Source organism: Phocoena sinus, chromosome 4, assembly GCF_008692025.1.
Source record: "Phocoena sinus isolate mPhoSin1 chromosome 4, mPhoSin1.pri, whole genome shotgun sequence".
Lineage (NCBI taxonomy): Eukaryota > Metazoa > Chordata > Mammalia > Artiodactyla > Phocoenidae > Phocoena > Phocoena sinus.
Genome location: NC_045766.1, coordinates 125,857,543 through 125,868,712, shown reverse-complemented (window position 1 = coordinate 125,868,712; position 11,170 = coordinate 125,857,543). Strand labels below are relative to the sequence as shown.

The 11,170-nt window shown below is 34.4% G+C and overlaps 1 pseudogene; it reads right to left on the bottom strand.

The window, feature by feature from the left end:
• Positions 1-9,797: 9,797 nt before the first annotated feature.
• Positions 9,798-10,707, bottom strand: LOC116753526 (annotated as a pseudogene).
• Positions 10,708-11,170: the final 463 nt, after the last annotated feature.

Below are 11,170 nucleotides of genomic sequence, written 5' to 3'. Positions count from 1 at the left end.
AACCTTGGTGGATGGTATTCACAAATGATTACATTGGCTACCTAGATAAATTCCAGAATATTTCAACCTCAATAGCTTATAAAAGGAACTGTCAAATTCAGCCAAACAATAACATCAAAAAATATGATGAAGGTATAAAATTTAATGACAATTTATATCTCAATGGATATAAAATCATTTTCTAAGTGATGAAACAGAGGATAGTGGGACCGTGAAAATGGTCAGATCACAAAAGTTCAAAACAGAGAGCTGAGCTCAGGTCGTCCATGTAAGACCCTACTCAGCTCTAGGAAGGCATTCTCTGACCATACTTCCTTAAACTTATCTCAAGATACAGAAGAAACAGAATAAATCTCAACTGTTCAACTGTAGCTCAGAGGTAAGAAGGGTTTCATATGAATTCATCTGGAATAAAATGAGACAGATAGATATTGGGGTGGCCAAAAAGTTCGTTCGGGATTTTCCGTAAGATGATACATAGATAGATACATAGATAGATAGATAGATAGATAGACAGATAGACAGATAGAGAGATGATAGATAAGATAGATAATAGATAGGTAAGGTAGATAGATAGATAAATATCTAATTACACATGAATAGAATGAAAAGAAATAAGAAAAAATGACAGGAAAATAACATTTTAAAAAAAGTGCAAAGGTTTTTTTTTTTTTTGGTTTGTTTGTTTGTCTTTAAAGTAAACGCATGACAAATAGTAACCTGAGAAATATTCAAAGAAAGGCATACGGAAATTAAATAAAATTTTATTTAAAGTGAAAGGCTGTACTACTGTATTTGATTTAGGTATTTCCACAATGGGCTTTATAACAGAGCAACCCAGTATTAGGAAGACCACCGTCTCAGGTCAGAAAAATCATAGGCCTACCTCACAGGTACAGAACTTTTACCATTAATCTTATAGCATATACAAGACCAATTGAAAACATATGACATTGGTTTCTTTTTCCCATTAAGTGCATATTTTATTGTAACTAATTGACACAGGTATTTTAAAATGCAAAGCTGTGAATAAATTTTGTTGATGGTTAATCATGCTGGTCTTTGTATATGAGCAAGAGTACACTCTATCCATCCTGAAGACACACAGTTGATGAATCATGTTCATTTTAATATAACAAGACATTGTAACATATGTGATATAACATATGACATCTTTGAGCAGACAAATATTAACAGAAAATATAAGGGAAAAGGAGTGGACTATATACACTAGTGCTATATATATATATATATATATATATATATATATATATATATATTGCTAGCTAAATGATAGCTAGCTAACTAGCTAGACCATTTGCTTGGAGAGAGTAAACAAAGGAGGAAGAAAAAGACAAAGAACACCAAGCTAATGGACAATATTCCACTTAGATGGAAACTTTAGGAGTGGTTGTGAATATGTTACCTCTTCTCAATTTTCTATCCCTACTCTTGACCCAGCAATAATGGAAGCCTAGGAGAGAGGTCTTCTTGGACAAACAACTTGGAAGGGGAAAATCATCCTATTAATACCTATGAAAGATCTAAGCAGGGAACAAAAATGCAGAAAATATGTGTCATGTATCAGACTCTGAAACCCGTTTCAATGGAGATATCATGTAAAAGTGATAAGCCTAAACTAACTCAGCCTTGATGAGCTGGGATGTGTACTTTTTACTAAATTGATTCTGGTTACTTGGATTTTTGAACTACTTAAACCCAGGGGTGTTTAGAAAACTCAAGAGAGAGGTATTTACATTCTATAAAATTCTTATTATTACAGCAATAAAGTTAAATGTACAGCCTTTTAAAATTTAATTTTAAATAAAATTAATATATATATATATTTAATTTTCACCTTGAATTTATGGGTCAGATAATACCATTTATACATTTGCTAGAGATAAGTGCATATATCTGGATTACATATTAAATTTAAAATGTTTTAGAGGTAGAACCTATAGACTATATCTTGCTAATTTGTGTATTCCCTATAGATAAGACCAAAGTTTTTAATGTTTTATGAGTAGAGACTGTGCAGATTGCAGGAGGGTTATGCTAATAAGTGGTCAGCCAGTCCAGCTCATCATAGATGCCTATTATATTTGATAATGTATATGTGTGTGCACAAGTGTATGTGGTTGGCATCAGCTAAGAGGTATTTACCCTCTTTTAGTCTTCAAAATCTCTAGATGATTCATCAGCAGTGGCTTTTGCAACTCCAGCTGATAGACAGTGAGTCAGTGGCCTTGTGACTAAGGATACTGCCTCTGCAAATAAACTGCCCTTCCCACTACCTGTGGGCCCCTGGGCAAGTTTTGTAAACTTTCTGTTCCTCAGTTTTCCCACCAGTAAAACTGTAGCTGTAACATTACCACCACTCACAGTACAAGACTGATATGATGAATTAATACATGTAAAATTTTTGCAACAGTGAGTGACATATCCTAAGTACTCAATAAATATCAGCTATTGAGTTAAGGATGAATCTAATACCATGATTAGAGATGAAGAGAAAAAGGACTTAGGTTTTATCTGTACTCTGATAATGCTCTTAAAATGAGAAATGTGGGCAATTTTCCAATCATAAAGGAATTTGCAGCTACAGATCAATAGCAACCTGCCAGTTGCTTGAAACTCCATCTGAAACTAAAAGAGATTTACTGCTTTTGGGTGAAGCAGTAATTCAAAGAAATGGGCTGTTGAATACTTTGTAGGTACTTCTTGTCACATATCAGAATAACCTCTGTCATAGGATAAATGGTCCGTTTTTACCTAAATAAACATTGTCTCAGGTTCTGAGAATTTCTGGCACACACTGCAAAATATCTTTCAAAATTGAGCTCAGAAGGACAGATGTTGATCTAAGCATCTTTGACATCTTTGACTCTGATTATTAGAGTATATATATATATATATATATATATATATATATATATATATATATACATGTGTTTCCCCTTATAGAATTGGATTTCAGAATATTTGTCATATGCATTTGTTTATTGAAAAAATTGTGTGTATTGATGAGGATATTTTAAGGACAAGGAAAGAGCATATTGTAGTGCCTCTAAGTTTTCTACTTGAGCAGTAGGAAAACATGCAGCTCTGAAAGCTTAATATGTACCAACTACTGGAAAATGATCAATTTTTACATCAATATTATATTACTCTCCTATGGCTACTATAACAGATTACCACAAACTGGGTGTCTTAAAACAACTGAAGTTTATCCTCCTACAGTTTTGGCAGCCAGAAGTCTGAAACAGGGCTTATGGGACCCAAATCAAGCTGTTGGCAAGTCTGTGCTTCCTCTGGAGACTCTAGGGAAGAATCGATGTCTTGCCTTTTCTAGCCTGTAGAGCTGCACTCCTTGGATCATAGCCCCTTCCTCCATCTTCAAAGTCAGAGGCATAGACAGCACCCCCTCTCTCTCCTCCTATTCATGCCTTCCATTCTATTTGTAGTCCAATGTTCTTCTGCTTTCTTCTTCTAAAAACACTTGTGATGTCATTTAAGGCCTACCTGAGGATAACCTCTTCATCTCACTATTCCTAAATTAATCACATCTGTAAAGACATTTTTTTTTTGTAAAGACATTTTTGCATGTAATATAAGACTCACAGATACTAGGATTAGGACCTAGATATTTTTTTGGTGGAGAGAGGTGCTATTTAGCTTACCACTAATATGAAAGTATCATTGGAAAAAAATGTTATCTTTCAGACATCACATTGTTAATCTGATTGGCACAAGCTATTAATAATAAGGCAAGGATTTTGAGTGAAAGCCGTCATATAGCTATAGCTTTGCTGTAAAAATCAATAGCAAAAAACAAAAACAAAAATCTACTAGTTTAAAGACATTATTAAAACAGCCAATCAATGTAAATTGGTATAATCAATTCTGCCTTTTTTTATTTCTGTTTATTGTAAAGTTTATTTATTTTTACAATTGTTTCCATTTCAACATTGGCAAGGACAACCACAGAAACTAACTTTTTATCAAATTTGTTCTCATAGCCTAGTATATGTCTAAATTCTTAGAAAATGCCATTTTATATTTGCAAACATTCACTCTGTTTAAACATACTTTGGGGTGATTGATATGCTCATATATGTAAAATAGATTCTAGGTAATCAAGAATTAAAGCATCAGACAATCAGGAACAAAAGTTTGCAAATTAGCCTTGAATAGGATGTTTATAAATGAGTAATTTATTAATCAGTCTGGCATTCTGCTATAACAGAATACCATATACTAGGTGCCTTAAACAACAAACATTTATTTCTCACTGTTCTGGAGGCTGAAAGTCTGAGATCAGCCTTGTAGTCAGCATGCTCAGATGCCAGCTTGATCATATTCATAGTGAGGGCCTTCTACCTCTTTCCAGATCATTGCCTTCTTGCTGATTCCTCACGTGGAGGGAGAGAGAGAGTTCTGGTCTCTTCATCTTATAAAAGTACTAACCCCATAATGGGGGCTCCACCCTAAGGACCTCATCTAAATCTAATTACCTCCCAAAGCCCCCACCTCCACATAGGGTTTCAACATATGGATTTTGGAGGAACCCAAATATTTAGTCCATAGTAAATGGCAAGCAATTATTCACTAAAAATATTTGATTTCAGGAAATGTATTTTACTGCAGATCACTTAGGATATGTTGTTAGTATCTAAAATATTTGGGATCCATTATCTAACCTTTCAATATTAGCATCCAACTTGTATCATTTCTTGAATAACAAGACAAGGGTAGACTGATTTTTTTCAAATTTTGAGAGAGATTAATGAATCAAAAAGAATGAAAAGATTCAATATTTTTCATCACAGGAGAGTATGTTTACTAATTATCAGATTGGAAAATTGAAATGATACACTTCAGTTCATCCCAAAAATGTAATATTACTCAAGTGGTAAAAGCTTAATAAATATATTTTTGAGTGCACTACTTGAAAATTTGAAAAAAAAATGCTCTCCTCCCCACAATGAAGGGGTTGTGATTTAGCTAGTTCTTATTAGTGGTTTTTCTAATGTTAGTAACTTTGTCATGCAGAGTAATTACAGGGTATAACCAAGTGGGTGACTATTGTATTAACTATGATTCCTCAATTGAATCTGTTAATTTAACAAGGAGTAAATGTCTAGTTCTTAACAATAACAATGGAATTCTTTGTGGTACTTCACAAATACCCAGTGAACCCTTGTCAATTAATTTAATTTGCTTAGTGGAATTTAGATGACCTTCATAAAATATTCTCTTGATTTATCTAGTCATGTTGTAAATAAAAAGATTAATCAAGATGTAATACAAAGGAAAATGAGTTTCCTTTTATAGAATTTCACTTGATTAGAAAAAGAAATAAAGTCTATAAAATGTGGTAGAGAAGTATTAAAGCTCCTTATTCCTATAGGGCATATATTCTGCTGCTTTAATTCATTTTTCAGATGAAGTCTAAAAATAAATGTATACGTAAGAAAACCACAGTATTTTCTCTTTAGATGATTCTAAAGTTTTCTAGTTACCTAGCAAAATTGGCATGCATGTATATGTATATATGCATATATGTGTATATACATAATGTATATGTCATGTTTCTGTATACATATATGCATACAGTACATAAATATGTCTTAAAAATTTAAATAAATTTACCAGTTGTTGATATACAACTTTTCATGAAGGAATTTTGTAAGACAGATTAAAGACAGGAAGAAAAGAAACTGCAAAACAGTGTCTCTCTAACATCTTTCATCTCTAAAACATAAACTACATTCAGTCATCAAGGATAGAGACCTTCATTAAGGACAGAGAAGTGTAGTGAAATTGAATTTTTAGGTATTTTAGAATTAACAATATGATGAGAGTGACTTAGTGTGATACGCACACATGACAGATGAAAAATATCTGGTTGAGTTATTACAGCAATGATTTTGTCATTTTATCACAAAAAATAACCCAACATGTTCCACCTGAATAAGATTACTTAAGAATGTGTGCATAGAACATAAAATTGGCTAAGGGTCTGCCTTAGCTCATGGAGTATTAGATGGCTCAATTCAACCTTTTCATGAGAATAACTAAAAGGTTTGACAAAATAATCAAGGCATCTTATTGATGGTGTGAGATATAGCACAAATATTGGGAAAAATTCAAGTACTGAAAGCTGATTCTGCTAAGAGGGCAGGCGTATTCTGATAAAAAGGAAAAAAAAGAAAGAAGAAAGAAAGGAAGGAAGGAAGAAAGAAAGAAAGAAAGAAGGAGAGGGAGAGAGAGAGCGAGAGAGAGAGAGAGCGAGAGTGAGAGAGAGAGAGAAAGAAATAAAGAAAGAAAGAAAGAAAGAAAGAAAGGAAGGAAGGAAGGAAGGAAGAAAGAAAAAATAAGCCTCAAAAATTGGCTGTCTTTTTGATGTCCTCCTCAGTCTATGGAGACTCAAGTTCAAGATGAGGGCATAACAAAGGAAGAAATTATGACAAACCTTCACTAACTTAAGCATTTTTTTTTCCTTTTTAGGTTTAAATAAGGAACCAGCTAAAGGATCCATTCACTATTTTTCTCTAATTCTCCCTCTATCCATCTCCCTCTCCTCCTGGGCAACCACAAACTAAAGCTTGTATCTGCCAAAACTATGTACTAAGATAAAGATGAACCATAAGTTAAATGGCTCTAAAATGCACACTTATGGCCCTGTGTTGGATCACCCAAGTGATTTGGAAATATTCAAATATTAAAATTGGGATAATGTAGCTCTAGACTAATAGAAACCCCAGAAGACCTCAGGAGAAAGAAACTCTTTCCTCCTCTACAGGGGAACAATATTCTAACATCAGGTAAAGAAAGGTTGATTGGAAATTCCAATAAATTGTTTCTCTAACATTATTTCCAATGTCTGGATGCTTGAAGGGAATAAGCTTATGAAATCGTGTAGAGACATGTGACCTTGATTTATATTTTGGGTATCTATGAGTCAAGATATTCCTTAGACAAGGAATGTTGTTACTGCCATTGGCTGTATCAGGCAGACAGACAATTGTTAATGGCTCAAGATTCTATAAAAATATTGATGAACTAGTTGTTGGCCAGGGAATCCAGTGCTAAGATGACTACCAGAAGTATCTCCAACTATGTTGACCCTTGGGTCCTGACTTTTATCATGGGTGTCTTGGTTAAGGGATGTAAAACAGCAACTCTGCAATGGGTTTATCATGCATGATGGTAGTTGATACCATATGTACAGTGTATGAGTATAAATATTTTAGCTCCTTATTTACATTTATTCCTAGGTATTTTATCTTTTTGATGCAATTGTAAATGGGGTTGTCTTTTTATTTCTTTTTCTGATATTCTTTCCTTTTGATCATGATGTATAATCCTTTTAATGTATTGTTGAATTCAGTTTCTTAACATTTTGTTGAGTTTTTTTTTTTTTTTTTTTTTTTTTTTGTGGTACGCGGGCCTCTCACTGTTGTGGCCTCTCCCGTTGTGGAGCACAGGCTCCAGACGCGCAGGCTTAGCAGCCATGGCTCACAGGCCCAGCTGCTCCGCTGCATGTGGGATCTTCCCGGACAGGGGCACGAACCCACGTCCCCTGCATCAGCAGGTGGACTCTCAACCACTGCGCCATCAGGGAAGCCCTTGTTGAGGTTTTTCCATGTTCACCAGTGATATTTGTCCATAATTTTATTTTTTGTGTGTGATCTTTGTCTGATTTTGGTATCAGGATGATTCTGGTCTTGTAGAATGACTTCAAAAGCATTACTTTCTTTGCAAATTTTTTGGAATAGTTTGGGAAATATAGGTGTTAATACGTCCCTAAACGTTTGGTAGAATTTACCTGTAAAGCCATCTGATCTTGGACTTTTGTTTGCTGGGACTTTTTAAAATTATTGATTCAACTTCATTACTGGTAATTAGTCTGTTCATATTTTCTATTTCTCTTTTTCCTTCCTTCCTTCTTTCCTTCCTCCCTCTACCTTTCTCCCTTTCTTTCTCCTCCTCATTTAGTTGATATACTTTGGTGTATGGGGCTCTCTACCCCATTTATATTTCTAAGGTTCTTCCTCCAGAGAACATCAAATCAGTATGGTCACATTTAGGGGCCTCACTGTTTGCTTTATTGGGTTCAAAGATCCATCTGAGTTTTACTGGCTGTGCTACAGGGGTGCCATGGGTGTGTTTTTCTACAATCCTGAAGATCATGGTATTTGTTTTGACAGAGGCATAAGCAGCAAAATATTTTTGTAGGGTTCTAGTGAGTCATCTGTCTTTAGGAGTATGGATCTCAGTCATTCAAATTATTTTTAACGAAAATATAAATTATTTTATTATAAAAATTTATACAAAATAAAACATTAACACAACAGTTAAAAGTAAAATTTAAACAGAATTAAGCCAGTCCATAAAACATTTCAAATGAAAAAGTAATAACAGAAACCTTATCAGCTTATTTGAAATTATTTATCTTTAGATATATAATGCTTTATTTCCTAGACTTAAAATAGTGATCTCCATTACAATTAGTTAGGCTGTGAAATATTGAATATTATTTTTAAAAGACAAACAGATTATTAAACTCAAGGATTAACAAATCATTGGAAAGTGATCACCAAAATCTTTGGGTATTTGTTAACAAAATCGTAAACCCAGAATACAAAATCTACCTGAAATAATCTAAACAAACACCAAATTACTTAAATGAAACTCAGTTTCTGAGATGGTATCAAGAGAAAAATAAAATCTTATTTATATACAAGGTTGTATACACAAATAGATTTTTGTCAATATATTTTTAAAAAACAAATCAAACCAGCATCCATTCCTGAAAATCCTTTCTACACTATGCTGGAATTTAAAAGGACTTTTAATAACTTCAAGGTTACATAGAAAAATAAGTTTTTTTATTGTTGAAATTACAAATAATTTTTCTTTTGAACTTATTGAAGTTTACAGTAGTAAGTCCAAAGCTTCTAGAGAGCAGTTCTTCAGTATTAATGCTTTTCCCCTCCTCATTAAAAAAGGGATGAATTCTATGAGGGGGCAACACTTAAATGTAAAGAAGCCATTCTCCCCAAGAAATTCCCCCTCAGAACCCAGACATTGGCTTTCACAAACAAGCTCTTCACACAACTGTTTCTAAAGAAAAAGTTGCTACCAGACTACTGCACTCACTCTCCTTATTCATTTAAAATCAGCTTTTAGAGATACTCAGTGCCAAACTATCATTTGGATGACTCTGTCTAAACATGTACTGATGTCAGACAAAAGAATAAATATCTGCTGATATCTGGAGCTAAATCTCAATCTAGAAAATAAGGATTTTATTTACTTGATTATTGTCAAAGTTGTGTTGATTCAAGTAAGATGTTCTATCTTGATTAATGCCATTACTCCATAAATAGTCACTTTTTCCAAAACTGCATTCAAATTTCATGTTGTACATTTCATAGTAGGAACCTAGATGGGTAGGTTCTGACACCAATAATCAGTCAGCACAGACTGTCTTTGACAAACGATCATCTAGTCACAATTTGTGCTTTCTTCCCCCATTTCTGGACAAAAAACATCAGAAAAGATTTTAGGGTATATTGCATAGAATGACTGCCTCCAATAAATCAGCTCCCCAGAAACACAGGATGAGCATGATGTTTTACAATATTTCCTGTAAGAAAGTTCATTAAAAATTATCTTACATATATCTTTTTTTCAGAGCCTTCCTAACATAGATTTTGCCATATAATTTATATTAATAGCTCTAAGTGATGGAGAAACAATTTTTACTACCATGCAGACATTTTTAGTTACTTTTTCTTGGCCTTCAGTACTGGAGGTAAAGAAATCTTAAAGGCTGTCTTGCATGTAGTGCAGCTAAGGCTGAAATTGCAGAATACTGACAAGCACACAGAACAGATGTAGCCTATTTCAATGAGATTTCGATGACAGAAACAAGCAGCCCGGTAGTCAACAAGAATTGGGGGTGGGAGGATTAACTGAGATCTCTGATCTTGATCAGGAAGAAAAACTCACAGTAAATACTGCAGAAGGGAAAGCCTCTGAGGCATCTTCAAGTACAGTCCCCCTGTGATGTCACAAGCTTTTTGGAGGAGTCCTGAATCAGAGTCTAACACGCAGGCACCAATCAAAATATTCTGCTTCTGTGCTGCAAAGTTGACATTCATGAAGTTCATATATTGCAACACACTGTCTTCTGCAGCCTTAATCACCCAATAGACGATTTAACTTCCTGATTATCTTTAACCTCCTTGTTCATTCCATGAATGTAGCAAACAACTTTGGCGAGGGATCCTGCCAGCAGAGTTTCTGTATGTTGACCCTCTATGTCACTCTTGGTCATTAGATCTTTTATCTCTTCAACAATAATTTCATTTGCTGAAGTTAACAACTCATGTTTTCATCTTCACTTCCTGAGGGATTAAATTCAGAAGAAGGGTTGCCAGAGTCTCCAAAGAAGTCTCCAAGTCTGCCATTCTTTCTGGGATATAAGAATTGAGTTTCTTGAATGTGACTTGGAATCACAGCAAGTTTGTTGGAATGATTCATGAATAAATGAGAATTTCCTAACACCATCACTGCATTTAAGCATTTTGATAAAGTAAACTGAGATTACTTTAATGCTTGCTTTCTCCACCAAATTAGGCTGGTATCAACTACGATAACTAGAAGATTCAATTCATCTTCGTCTGAGACCATGGAAGCCCGAGTCCCTCAGCACACAGCCACGTGCAGTCTCAAATTTTTAAATAATTATATCTCTTCAAATATTGACTGTTTTCCCTCCACATTTGTGACCCTCCAATGAGCCCATATAACACATAGGGCATACTTTTTTTTTTTTTTTACATCTTTATTGGAGTATAATTGCTTTACAATGGTATGGTAGTTTCTGCTCTATAACAAAGTGAATCAGTTATACATATGCATAAGTTCCCATATCTCTTCCCTCTTGTGTCTCCCTCCCTCCCACCCTCCCTATCCCACCCCTCCAGGCAGTCACAAAGCACCGAGTTGATCTCCCTCAGCTATGCGGCTGCTTCCCACTAGCTATCTACCTTAACGTTTGGTAGTGTATAGATGTCCATGCCTCTCTCTCGCTTTGTCAGAGCTTACCATTCCCCCTCGCCATATCCTCAAGTCCATTCTCTAGTAGGTCTGT